The sequence below is a fragment of the Mobula birostris genome, chromosome 3 (assembly GCF_030028105.1).
Source record: "Mobula birostris isolate sMobBir1 chromosome 3, sMobBir1.hap1, whole genome shotgun sequence".
NCBI lineage: Eukaryota > Metazoa > Chordata > Chondrichthyes > Myliobatiformes > Myliobatidae > Mobula > Mobula birostris.
Window position 1 is genome coordinate 44,177,911 of NC_092372.1, and position 13,848 is coordinate 44,191,758.

Sequence of the window (13,848 nt, forward strand, 5' to 3'; positions counted from 1 at the left end):
GTAAGGGTGAAATATTGCACTTTGTTAGGTCAAGTAAAAGGTGGACATTTGCAGTAAATGGTAGGGTCCTGGGGGGTATTGTAGAACAGAGGGACCTCACAGTTTAAAAAAAAATCAAAATACATATATGTCACCATAATTTACTTCCAGGCATTAATTTACTTGCAGACATTCACAGTAGAGCAAAGAAATATAATAGAATCAATTAAAGCTACTGACAAAGAAGACGAACTGCGCAAATACAAAAATAAGTCAACAAATACTGAGAACATGTGTTGTAGAGTCCCTGAAAGTGAGTTCATAGGTCGTGGGATCAGTTCAGTGTTAAGGTGAGTGAAGTCATCAATGCTGATTCAGGAGCCTGATGTTTGGAGGGTAGTAACTGTTTGTGAACCTGGTGCTGAGCGACTTAAGGTTCCTGTATATCTTCCCCGTGGCAGCAGTGAGAAAAGAAGGTGGCCTCGATGATGGATCCTGCTTTCTTGTCGCAGCACTCCTTGTAGATGTGCTCAACATTGGGGAAGGCTTTTCCTGTGATAGACTGTGCTTTATCCACACATTTTGTCGGCTTTTCCCTCCTTGGGCATTGGTGCTCCTAGACCAGGTCATGATGCAATGAGTCAGGATATGCTCCACTGTACATCTATGGAAGTTTGTCAAAGTTTTAGATGACATATCAAATCTGCGCAAATGTCTAAGAAAGTAGAGTCACTGCCATGCCTTCTTTGTAATGGCACTTATGAGGGGTGATTGATAAGTTTGTGGCCTGAGATAGAAGGAGTCAATTTTAGAAAACCTAGCACATTTATTTTTCAACATCGTTCCCGCCTACATTTACACACTTAGTCCAGTGGTCATGGAGCATACGGATTCCTTCTTTGTAGAAGTCCGCGTCTTGAACCTCCAGAAAATGGTCCACAGCAGGGGTGATTGATAAGTTTGTGGCCTAAGGTAGAAGGAGATGCATTATTAACTTCAAACTTTCTGCATAATCACTCAAAGAGTTGAACTGCACGTGCATGTAGCGAGAGCTGTATAAGTCATCCCCTTCTACCTTAGGCCATGAACTTATCAATCACCCCTCATACATGGAGAGATCCTCTGAAATGACAATATCAAGGAACTTGAAGTTACTGACCCTCTCCACCTCCAATCCCCTAATGAGGACTGGCTCATGGACCTCCGGTTTTATAGATCATAATACCATGAGACATAAGGGCAGAATTAGGCCATTCAGCCTATCGAATCTGCTCAGCCATTCCATTATGGCTGATTTATTATCTCTCTCAACCCTATTCTCCTACCTTCTCCCCATAACCTTTGACACCCTTACTAATCAAGAACCTACGGACCTCTGCTTTAAATATACCCAATGACTTAGCTTCCACAGCTGTCTTCCTCTTCTTGTGAGTCAATAAACTGCTCTTTGGTATTGCTGATATTGAGTGAGAAGTTGTTGTGCAGCACCATTCAACCTTAGACTGTCAATCTCCCTCCTAATATGCAAATGTGTCACCATCTTTGATTCAGTCAACAACAGTGGGGTCATCAGGAATCTCGGAGGTGTACTTTGCCTCACAATCATAAGTATAAAGTGTCTAGGAAGGGTCTAAGGACACAACCTTGTGGTGCACCTGTACTGATAGTGATTGTGGAGGAGATGGGGTCTGACTGGGGTCTACAAGTGACGAAATTGAGGATCCAGTTGCAGAAGAAAGTATCAACGCCTAGGTCATGGTTCCCTGAAAGTGGAGTCACAGGTACTCAGGGTGGTAAGAAAGGTATTTGGCATGCTGACTTTATCAGTTACAGCACTGAGTGTAAAGTTGAGAAGATATGTCACAATTTACCACGTGCAAGTGAGGCTGCATTGAGGAATTATGTTCAGTTTTGGTCATCCTGTTGTATAAAAAATGTTATTACACTGGAAAAAGTGCAGTAAGAATCAACAAGGATGTTGCCAGGACTCAAGGGACTGGATTTTGGGAGAAGCTGGACTTTTCCTTGGAGAAGTTCTCAGCTGTGGAAAGGAGAATCATATTGAGGTGTATAAACTCCTGAGGTGGGGTGGGGGATAGATAGGGTGAATTAAAAACTAAATCAGACTTTTTCTCATCATTGGGGGATCAAAAACTATAGAGGGTGGAGGTTTAAGGTGAGATGGAATGACGTAATAGAAACTTGAGGGGAAACTTGCTTTTTTTTTAAACAGAAGGTAGTATGTACATGAAATGAGCTGATAGAGGAAGTGTTTGAGGCAGGTACAGTAACAATAAGAGACAACTAGATGTCTCAAGGGACAGTTAAGAGACAGTTGGATGATAAAGGTTTAGAAAAATACAGGTCATATGTGGGTAAGTGGGACTAGCTTGGACAGCATCTTGCTCCGTGCAGACCAGCTGTGTTGAAGGGCTTGCATCTGTGCTGTATGGGTCTATAACTCTAAAACTGAGCTGCACATTAGAAACATTTAATGATGACTAATTAACTGACTTTAGATAACCTATTACATTTGACTTTTTATTTTTCAAATATACCTAAATTTCCTTCATTTTTAAAGATCTGAATTTTGCTTTCACATTTCTGCTCCCATTTGAGAACCCGACTGTAGTGACTGCATTACTCCATTTTCACTCAAGCTAAAGGAGAACATCAAATGGTCATTCTCCATTGCAGGCTCAAATTTTGCTAACTATTCATGGTTGCTGAGCAGGCTTCATGAAGGTAGTTCTTCTTGAACTGCGAAAGTTCATGAGACAACAATTAGGCATGATTGAATAAGCCGCATCAGAGTATAATTAAGAGTTAAATTTTTGGCTGTGAGTATGGAATTACATTTGGAATGGATGGGGTGAGGTTCCTTGCTAAAGATCATTTGTAAACCAGATTAGCTTTTTCCAACAATGTGGCAGTTTCACAGTTAGTACTATTTTTTTTAATATTTCAGATTTAATTAATAGACTTTATATTCTCCAGCTGCTGTGGTGGGATTTGAACTTATCTCCAAATCATTAGTCTAGGCTTCTGAATTGCTACATCAGTAATACAGCTGATATGCTATTATACCCCTAAACTCTCTTATAATACAGACCATTATTCTTTGAAATTAGAAATACCAATTTGTTTCACAGTAGGATGATTCATATTGCATTATGGAATTGCAGTACTGCTTTGAGTTCCAGATGTTTACTGCTGAATACCATAGCTTTCAACTCTACAAGGGCTTTTCAAAATTATCTTCCCTTCTCCTATTCTCCTGAAAGCACAGACTTCTACTGGGGTAAAATTTCATGAGCACCAGCTGCCCTCTGGTTTATGGCCCAAGCAATTATTCTTGATATTTGAGCCTGAACAGTGCTTGTCCACAGGTTATTCAATCATTCAAGGGGGGACTAACAAATCTGATCCTGTCTTCATTTGGTCTCAATAAATATGCACCTTCCAGAAGAAGTCACTGGATAGCAATAAAGAGTTTGAGCCTTGACCTGGCTAAATTTTTCCGTCTCTCTTTAGCACAGAAATTCTTGGGCTGATTGTTGCCAATTTTGACCTGGTGCCAATCTGGCTGAAATGAAGTAACTTGGTTCAAACACAAGATCAAAATGTCAGATTCCAGTGAAACACTGAAGAGCTGGTCTGTGTATTTAATACGTTGCAAAAGAGATATGAATGTGCTTCAATGTAGAAAGAAATATCAAGTTTCAGTTGGTGCTAATAAATCAGTTGAACTACCTTTGTAGAGTATTCCAGCATATTAAAATTTAGTGGAAAAGTAGAAAATATGAGGTATTGAACAAAGTTGTTGAACAATGAGGTTATTAGAGTCTGATGTAATTTTTGGGTGATCAATTCAGTAGAATGCGCCTGTTTGGATAATGAAGACACCCTCTTATTTTGAAGTCCAGACTTTATTTTAAAGCAAACAGATGATACGCTACAGAGTACTACTCAAGGATCCCAGTGCAGAGAAACCCAGTTGTACTTTGCAGATCTGTGCTCCAGAACAAATTGCCCAACAATGTGAAAAATTGCTCCAGTCTGTCCAATTCACAGAAAGTTAGACCATTCTACTCAGGCTAAGTAATTGGCCAGTCAGTCAACTCATCAGCAAAGGATGCTATCCTGAATGTTGTTCCTCATCATTAACCTATTCACTCCCTTTTCAGATTCACCACAACTGGTTGGCTATAGACTTCATCACAGCTTTGGCCCACATATGGAACAAGAAGCTGAATTCTGAAAGGGAGTTGAAAGAAAAGGACTTGGTATCAAAATACCCTGGTAAAACTGGAGTCAATGGACATCAAGGGGAAAACAACCTATGGCAGAGTCATATATCACACAAAGGATGCCAGAGGTTAATTATCCCAACACCAGGATTTCACTGTGAACTCACCAGAGCTACCTTCAGTTGCTTCAGTGATGAGCTTCCTTCCAATATGAGCTTGGAATAGGGGGATGGTCACTGCTGATTGCACAATGTTTCAGAGTTAATATTTAATAGTATTACTATCACCATGATCACCACCATCCTGGAAATCTCCAGTCATGCTAAACTCAATGCACCAACCACATTAATATTGTGATTACTATAATAGGCCAGAGGCAGTGTACCCTGCAGTGAGTGACTCAGCTCCTGATACCCCAAGACTTTTAGGCAATGTACAAGGGACAAATCAGTTGATTGATGAAATACCCTCTGTTTGCTGGGGTGAGTAGTGCAGACACCTCTCAAGAAATTTGACACCATTAGGACAAAGCATCTCTTTCTAAACATGCAGTCCCTTCACCACCAGTGCATGGTGACTGCAGTGTTCACTGTCTACAAAATGAACCGCATTTATTCATCCAACCAGACTCTCCAACAACACCTTCCAAACCGGGGTCCACTATCACTAAGAAGGAAAAGGGGAGCAGGGTCATGGGAGTACCACCACCAGAAAATTCCCCTTCAATTCACACATTATCCTGACTTGGAAACATATCGCTATTCCTTCATCTTTGCTGCATCTATATCCCCAAACTTCCTTTCAGTCAGAATGCTCAGAAGTACCTTCACATTCAGACTGCAATGAGTCAAGAATGCAGCCCACTATCATCTTCTGAAAAACAATTAGGAATGAGTGATAAGTGCTTGCTTTGTCAGCAATCTACATATCACAAAAATATTAAAACGTCTCATCAGATTGAATCCTTAAGATTAATCTGGTCAACAGATAGGAAACTCAAATAATGATTTTTATTTGAAGTGTTACACAGGACAAGAACGAAAAGAAATCCTGTTAAATTTAATTGCATTTATACAGAGTGATTATAGGCTGATTAACAGCAACGAAGGTTTCACATTTCACTTGATGATGAGTAGTCATTCATTTGATTTATTTTTGCCGTTACTTACATAAATACAATTCAGTCTTAAAATATAGAAATACCATGTAAAACATTGTTATTTAAAAGGTAATGAATGATATGTAGCTTGACAATTTAAATATCTATACATGTGTATGGTATACAGTAAATTTCTTTGAGTGATTCTTAAACAATTAGCAAATTTCTGTAGTAAACTTCTAATGATGTATTGTTGAAAGTATCTTGATGGGCTGCATCATAGTTGATATGGCGATTCGAATGTGCAGGAACAGAAAAAAGCTGCAGAGGGTAGTGGACTCACCAATACATCAAGGGTACATCTCTCTCCACCACTTAAAGTCTCTACATGAAGTACTGCTTCAAGAAGACAACACCTATTGTCAAAGATCCCTCTAATTTGGACCATACCACCCTGCTTGTAGTTATGATTGGGCAGAAAATTCAGAACAGGTAGTTCCCCTCAACCATTGTGTTGTTGAACCAACATGAACAACCCTAATCACTAATTCAGGTTGGCAATTCTATGACCATTTTAAATTACAATAGCTACAATAGCAATTACCTTCTTCCTGTCACAGAACTGCAGCATGTCTGTAATAAACTGGAAAGGGAGAACTTAAGCTCACAACTGAATGCTACTGGCAAGATTTTCCCTTTGAGCATATTATCTGTACACAATCACATAAAGCACAAAGAATAATTACTATTGGGAAAATACACTGCACCAATATTATACGGACATCAAAAAATGGGCTCTCAGAAAAGAAGCAAGTGAAAAGGATTGCAATAACAGCCCCTAAACACAAAAACTCAAGAAAATAGGAGTAGGAGTGGCTCCAAGCCCATCAAGCATACCCTGCCATCCAATATGATTATGGTTGATTTATACTATTTTACTGAGGTTCCTGACTGAAAACTTTCTGCCTGGTTGCATCACAGCCTGGCTGTAGGTTCTAATGTTCAGGACGCAAGATGCAGCTGAAGGGTGTAGGTTCAGCCATCTCCATCATTGGAACAACCTTCCCTACCATCAAAAACATCTTCAAGAGCTGGTGCTCCAAGAAGGAGGGTCTTCACCATCAAGGATGTGACCTATTCTCATGACTACCATTAGGGAAGAGGTATATGAGCTTGAAGACCTGCACTCAAACATTCAGAAGCAGCTTCTTCCTCTTTACCATCAGATTTCTGAATAGTCCATGAACCCATGAAAATATCTTGTCATTCCTTCATTTTGTCCTTTTTATTTTGGAATTTATAGTCATTTTATGTCTTTGTACTGTACTGCTGCCATGAAAAAACAAATTTCACAGCATCTAAGTCAGTTAAAATAAATTTGATTCTGATTCCTTCAATGTAACTTTATAAACACAGCCCGAGTAGAGCTGGTACACATGTTATATTAATGTGAGCAGATGTTAGAGTGATAGAATGCTAACTTGGTCATTGGACCCTAATTCTATTCAAATTAGCTGTAACATAGAACATTTTTCTAGTGCTGTACTGATAAAAAAACATGACCAAAGAAAATGGATAAAGTATTAAAAAGATGATCATTAGTAAAACATATCAGCACAAATGAATCCATTGATAAGAACTCTACAATGAAAAATTTCTGTTATATAGCTGACATTGTTGAACTGCAAGTACAATGAAAGTATTTCTCTGTGATATTCAAAAAAAAGTACTCTACAGCTAGATGGCCTGCATATGACCTGACAGGCAGCAGAAAGCATCCTATACCCTCTTACCCTCTTACTTGTTAAAACCAGGTTACCCTGAACGCTATTTTTGCCATAACTATAACACAGGTCATACCCTCGCAAGAGGCTAAAATTAGATTGAAGAACAAATTTAAGGAGGCTGCACCCTGTTGAGCAAATACAGACGCATTACCCTATATAGACAAAATGATTTACTCTGCAGCACTCAGTGCATGTTATGTGACCTGGGATCTTAAATGTGCAATTTATCATGGTTCTAAGTAAATGTACTATATGGGAAAGTAAAAATGTGCAAACACAGGAAAGAAATTGCATTGTTTAAGATGCACAAGGAGAAGACAAGCAATATTTAAACCTAAAATGGATATGATCATTAATGACAGTTAAGAACTATAAATATTTTGATATTTATCTGATTCTATAACTGGATCCTATAACTGGATATTTAGGGTCTCAAAGAAAGTTAACTATCTCAAATGATTTTCCACATTATTCTAACAGTTAAGCTAAACATAATTAAAGATCTATTCATTGTGTTCCTTCTTGAATAAGAACTTAATAAGTCTTCATGACTTTGCTTTTTGGTAATACAACTTTTAGCTTCTATGATATAAGCACCTTGTCTGAAATTCATTGTTAAACATTTATATTTATTGTAAACATTTAGATTCTTTATTCACAGTAGAAAAATCCTCTTATTTAAAAGTCATTTGTACTAAATAGAACTGAAGATTTAAGTGTAAGGGTGTATGTCCACTTAACAATTCAAATTGTTAAATAAACAGTTCTCAACCTCTTTTTTTTTAATTTTAAGAAGAATATTTTGTCTTCAAACTAATTGTGAGGATTGCTTGGTGGGACCGATGTAGCACAGAACAAGTTATATATAATTTTAATAATAAAGCCAATGTTTATGACTATGTGCACTGATGTAAATCACCCATATGCAAGCTCAATAATCTTACCAAGACAATTTCTTTAATTAAAGCCAGACATACCATTCTTTAGAACAAAATGTTCAAAAAGAGGGTAAAAAAACAGATGAAACTAATTCTTTAAAATTCTTTTCAGAAGTACCATAGGACTTGTTAAAAATATACAGAAATGAACAGTTATTCAGGGTTGAAAAAAGAAGTCAATTGGTTAGGCATCTGCAATAGAAGTGAATGTGCTCAAATGAAAACTAATAATGCAAGCTTTATCTGTGTTTCTAATTATCTCAAAGTATTTACATATCCTCATAATATTTACAACTGACCCCCCCACCATTACAGAGGATTTGTGTTTTTTGAATAACATCCATGTCACGATTTCCCCTAAAGTGAAATCCTAATTCCCATTGAACACTATGTTATGCAGAAGCAATCCTATGGTTTTTTTTCTCTGAAGTAATGATAATACTTGCAGCTGCTAGTTGCCAGCGGGGGAGCACTTAAGAGATTGTCTTGTCAGTTTCCAGAGGATATTGTTTAAGTAAGCAGCAGCTGCACTTGGTGACACAAGGGATTAGAGATGCTGTACCATGCCCCATAGGACAACGTTTGTATCCACCATCAAACCTTTGTAAAATTCAAGTTTTACATCTAGCGATATTCCTTTAAGGGGTTGCTTAAGTTTACAGCTTGCACTTAAACTCTGTTTGAAAAGGTAAGTGGGTTAAAAAAACTGTTAGACAACAAAGTAAACCTACCATGCTTAAAAAAACATTATCTGTGCAGTTGAAAAATTAAAATAAACAAAATATGTTTTACCTTTTCATTTTATATTTATTTCTTTAGTAATTTTATTGATTGTTCCCACATAATTTTTGGAGGGGTGAATCTAATCCTCCAGCTTGGATTTTTTGAGTAGCGATCTGTGAATTCCATAATGGTGAATAGTTGTACTGCTTTGGTGCGACTGCCATTGCTGCATAGTTTTAAGGAGTATGCCACTCAATTCACTGTGGTCCTCCAACATTAGTCATAATAGAAGTAAATAATGCCTTTTCCAATTCATTTCTCTATATCCAGTAATATCCTTACTTTCAAGCATTTCTTTTATTTTGTGATAGGATTTCCTTAATTAATCAATTTTCCCCAAATACGAGGGGTGATTGATAAGTTGATGGCCTGGGGTAGAAGGAGTCAATTTTAGAAAACCTAGCACATTTCTTTTTCAACATAGTCCCCCCACCCCCCTACATTTACACACTTAGTCGAGCAGTCGTGGAGCATAAGGATCCTTTCTCTGTAAAAGTCGGTGCCTTGGACCTCCAGAAAGTGGTCCACAGCAGGGGTGATTGATAAGTTTGTGGGAGATGAGTTATTAACTTCAAGCTTTCTGATAATCAGTCAAAGAGTTGAACTGCATGTGCATGTGACGAGAGCTGTATAACTCACCTCCTTCTACCGTAGGCCACAAACTTATTAATCACCCCTGCTGTGGACCCCTTTCTGGAGGTCCACGACCCCGACTTCTACAAAGAAGGGATCTGTATGCTCCATGACCGCTGGACTAAGTGTGTAAATGTAGGAGGGGACTATGTTGAAAAATAAATGTGCTAGGTTTTCTAAAATTGACTCCTTCTACCTTAGGCCACGAACTTATCAATCGCCCCTTGTACTTTTAGTGAATGATAGATGAAAATAATTCAAAGTTCAAAGTAAATTTATTATCAAGGTAGAAAAGTCACCATATATTACTCTGAGATTCATTTTCTTGTGGGCATTCACAGTAAATACAAAGAAACACAATAGAATCAATGAAAAACGACACACAAAGATGGACAACCAATGTGCATAAGAAGACAAACTGTGGAAGATGAATAAATAATAAAAAAAAACATGAGCTACAGAGTCCTTGAAAGTGAGCCCATAGATTGTGGAATTAGTTCAGTGTTGAAGTGAGTGAAGTTATCCACGTCGGTTCAGGAGCCTGATGGTCGAAGGGTAATAAATGCTCCTGAACCTTGTGAACATTTGAAAACATTAAATAATATTCTCTGAAGTTGTTGCAGCTTTGCCCTTAAATTAATACAGGAACATACCAGCAGAAATTCTACGGACCTACCTACACATATAAATGTATTCTGACCTACTTTTAACTTTGCTTCTTTACTACTGACCTTTGCTTCTTTATTACACATTATTTTGCTGCAACCAATTTCATTGTAAAAACTACGAATATTCAAATCTGTGGATGGATTAGTGCTTTTAAATTAACTGGAAGAAAAGATGCATGTAAAAGGTCTACTGCCATTTTAGAGACTTTTGTGGTTGAAATAAACATTGTCACCCATTCACAAGGTGTAACGGTAAGTTATTATTCTAGTATATTCTAAATGGAAAAAACTAAAGTTGACAGTAATGGTAAGGAGCAAAACATATACTGTAGTTGTACACTGCACATGTTGATGTTTCAGATGGCCTGCATTTAGACAAACAGAACATTTCAATGCCATTAGAATAACTGAATGTAAAAGCTGGCTAGTATTTGGATTCAGAATCTAATTATAAAAAGATGACTAACAGAGATTTGTGTGAAAATTATATCATCAAGGTCACAAATTATGCAGCCATTTTATTTGGGAAATTAGCAAATACTATTCAAACTACCTATTGTCATCAAACTGATCAGGCAAACTTATCAGACAAATTCAACTGCCCAAACAGAAACAACATGTGCACTTGTTCAGAGGCTCACAGATCACTCATACTGTTTCCACCCAGCCATGAAAAGTATCTACTAAGCATTTTGGGATAGCACTCTGAAGATGAACCACTGATTATTTTCCACTTGGTAATGTAAGGTTAGGTATATTATGGTAATTATTTGGTATCTTTTTTATGATAGTTGCAATTTAAGTCTCAACACCTGCTCGAGCATTCAATCTCTGTCATCAAGTTCCATATCAATTTTATACGTACTAACTGGACATGAGTGGTCACTGAAAATAAATTGTCATAATTATAATATGTGAAGGCAGAAGATTTTAGTATCCTCTGCACCTGTGCTTTGGCAAGGCATACAAGAGAAGAGCCTTTACAGAAAAGGGTCTATTGTAAAACTTCTTAACTTTCTCCTCAAGCTTATTATCAATTCTCACATTCCACTTCTGCTGAAGAGGACACAAAGTTTCTGAGCCTGTTATGTCTGTAAACGTGCTGTTTCCCCTCAAAGATCAACCAGTTATCCTAAGTGAATGGCAAAATTATAAAGCACACAAAGAACTAATAGATCCACTACAGAATATATCGTAGTTCTTTTCTTTTATGGTTCTAATGTTTAAAGTATAATTGGAGATTTTTATATGTTTTGATATAAATCCTTGTGTCTAATTTTTCCATGACAGGCACATAAAATTTTGGACATCATTATCATTTTTAAGGCTTGAAGCCGGAAGAATTGCCTTTAGACTTAAATTATTCTTCATAAATGAAATCAATATGTGACAAGATGAACTTAGCTTCATTCTCTTTCTAGCTTGATGCATTTTTATCTGGAAATTGGACTACTCCAAGTGTTAAGTTTGTTTAAATGATGTCTAATTTGATACTAAGTTCAATAATGATTTGTATATTTAAGCTAGCTAACAATATTAGGCATTTCACCTTGCATATTTAAATGAAATACCTAGCACTTATTTTCAAACCCTCCTAAGAAATCGGCCTAACTGGAGTATATTCTCTATTTAGATTTTCTTTAGTAGTGAATTTAGTGGTGAAATAACAAGGTGCAGAGTTATCCAATAACCAGAAGCCTGGCAGCTAGGCAGATAAAACTGCCCACAGTCTTTCATTTTAATTTACTCTCTTGAGGACTGCAGTCAGGAAAAAGGAAATAAACCAATAGAAAGTGAGGCCCAGTGTTCCCTTGCAGAGCTGAGAGAAGTAAACCAGAAGCTTTTAGTCCACAAAGTAGAAAAAGAAATAACTGAAACATACACTGACTCAGCAGCATAATCTTCTGCATGGCCTGCTACAAGCACAGTGCACATTGCCCTTTACTCAGGGTGATTTCAGAAGCTTAACTGATCCTAATAAGATCCTGTGACAACCAAAGCTGGTTGTCTTCAGAACAGCAGTACAAAATGCAGTAGCTAAGACCTGACTAGTACGTTGATTATTCAGCTGCTTCTTCCCTATCTTACAAGCCTTAGTAAAATCAGCCCTTTCCACTCTCTTGTTTCTGTGCCAGTGCAAACACAACATTAATGATCATTTTTGAAAGAAATTTGGACAGGCACTTTAAGAAATATCAACTTGTAGAGTAAATTAAATACATGGGTTAGCTCTACAAAAAGGTCTGCACTTTATTGACTGAAAGGCCATCTTCTATAAATGCACATGGGAGAGTGTCTTGATTGGTTGCATGACGACCTGGTAAGGAAGCGTCAATGCCCATGAATGGAAAAGATGACAAAAAGTAGTGGATACGGAGGTTCGGATCCCACAACCCACGTATGGGTCCTAGGGGCTATTTCGTGGAGGGGCGCCCATCCCTCTCCAGGCCAGACTACACCCGATGTCCTCCAACTTGGATGCTTGCCATGGTTTCGAACACATGGCTGTTGTAGTTCTTCAGGGAACTCATCCACCCTAGCTGGTGACTTCTTCAACAAGGTCCTTTGCCCAGTCGTACCATGTTAACACCATCCCCTCACATCGTTTAACCTGCCAGCTGAAGCGGTGTACCAGGGTGTGCTATTTGGATGCAGACATGAAAGATTTCGGAGATGGATGAGGACCAGTGATGCCTGTCCACCCTATGAAGTAGAGTGCAGCTGCCAGACATAATAGGTACAACATCTATCCAGAGCTCCCTACACTCACTGTAGCCCAGTGCATCAGAGGTAATGCCATCCCGGCCATTGAGCACATTTAGAAGAAATACAGCCACAAAAAAAAAGCATCATCAAGGACATACAGGTCATGCTGTCTTCTTGCTGCTGTCATCCGGAAGGAGGTACAAGAGTCTTACGTTCCACCCCATCAAGTTTAGGAACAGTTATTACCGTTCAACCATCAGGCTCCTGAACTAACATGGATAACTTCACTCACATTAACACTGAACTGATCCACAATCTCTGGAGTCACCTAGTCACTTTTAAGGACCTTACAACTCATGTTCTCAATGTTCTTTTTTGATTATATATTTAATCTTATTATTATTTGTTTTATTTTATATTTGCACAGCTTGTCTTCCTTTGCACATTGTTGGTCTGTCTTTGTGTGTAGACTTTCATTGCTTCCATAGTATTACTATGTATCTACTGTGAATGCCTACAAGAAAATGAATCTCAGGGTAGAAAATGGTGACATGTATGTACTTTGCTCATAAATTTACTTCGAACTTTGATAACTATTCCAATTCTATAAGTTTACTATGTAACTATCAAGTTTGTATCTCAATTCCAGTTTACCCATATTTCTCCTGCTGCCCTTTAAATCCTCACTGAACAATTCCCTTATATTTTTGTATGTAATTTACATAACTTACAAATTACTATAAAATGCACGTTGTAATATAAAGATGTAATATAAAGATTTTTACTCCTCATGTATATGAAGGATGTAAGCAATAAAGTCAATTCAATTCAATGTTCTTTTGGAAACAAGTTTAAATCTTCCATACTTTTTGTGACAAATTGTGATTTCAAAGTTCGAAGTAAATTTATTATCAAATTACATATATGTCACCATATACAACCCTGAGATTCACTTTCTTGTGGGCAAAATCAATAAATCTATAAAATAACTAGGGCGTTCAACCA